At 38.1% G+C, this 1,172-nt stretch overlaps 1 pseudogene; it reads right to left on the bottom strand.

Moving 5' to 3' along the window:
• Positions 1–473: 473 nt before the first annotated feature.
• LOC105822339 lies at positions 474–697 on the bottom strand (annotated as a pseudogene).
• Between the last annotated feature and the right edge of the window lie 475 nt (positions 698–1,172).

Genomic DNA, 1,172 nt, shown 5'->3' with positions numbered 1-1,172 from the left:
GAATGGGATATCTATAGATCCATAACATCTACAGGCTAAATCCACTCAGAATGCTTCTCAAAGTGAGGGTATGAGAAATTAATAATTCTCCTTCTGTCTGGCTTCCTCTTTGCCTTTCCCTCTCCTGTCTTCAATCACCTATGTCACAGGACATATATAAGTAGGTGGGAGGTGTTAAACTTTGACAGTAAAGTGAAATCAGAGTTAAAGGCAAATGTTTAACCAATCACGTTTAAACAAGCTACTGAATGAAAAGTTTTAGATTTAAAGAGTCAAATATTCTACACTCCTGAGATATCTTAGTTTCTCATTCTGATGAATATTTTCACATCGTACTTTGCTACTATAAACTAACGGGTTATACATTTTTGAGTGTCGATTTACTACTCAAAGATTTGAATGAGGGGACTAAAAGAAAATATTTTATATCTATGTATTTTATAAAAATGCATCCATAAGAAAGGAGCCCCATGTCAGTTTCCAATGAGGGGAATGTTCTCATTGAGGTACTGTAAGGCTAAGTCTGTCCACTTCATTTCTTGTTTTTTGACAGATCTGTGGTGCCACCGTTGGCTTGTTCAGGTTTGGGAAGCTCATTCAGTGGTATCACAACATCTTCATAAGGCAGCTTGTCTTCTTGCCAAGCATCGGCAATCAAATCCAAGATCCTTCCGTCTCTCTGTACCTCACTGATCATTTTCCTGAAGCTTTGATTTTGTCAGATCCGTGCCTGGCCCACGGCAGCACCTGCTTCCTCCGACCGTGCCCTTGGCACCTGTATTTATCTTTAGCTGATGGCATTTAAAATTCCTAGCAACTAGATCAACTTCTACCTCTGGGAATTAGAAGCTAAGTAATTTGGACCATTTCTTCTGCTGAGGACAATTTGAATACCAAAACCAAACCAAACTAAACTAAAAAAAAAAAAAAAAAGGATTGCTCAAAGACATCAAAGATCAAATAAAATAAGACTTTCATGGCAATATGTGAGAGGAGATGAAAATCCAGAAAGGTAAGCTTCTGATTTATAGTGACTTTTTCCCTGGAGACATTTGCCAAGTAAAGAAGAGAAACCAAGAGTCTGAGCAGTACTTTAAATAGCTTCATGGAGGAAGAATGGTAAAAGTTGGATTCCAAGACCTGCAAGAGGGAGTAGTCATGGTAAACCACTT

The sequence above is a fragment of the Propithecus coquereli genome, unplaced genomic scaffold (genome assembly GCF_000956105.1).
Source record: "Propithecus coquereli isolate 6110/MARCELLA unplaced genomic scaffold, Pcoq_1.0 Scaffold118, whole genome shotgun sequence".
Lineage (NCBI taxonomy): Eukaryota > Metazoa > Chordata > Mammalia > Primates > Indriidae > Propithecus > Propithecus coquereli.
The sequence above is the reverse complement of the archived record's forward strand: the minus strand, read 5'-3'. Positions and strand labels throughout refer to the sequence as shown.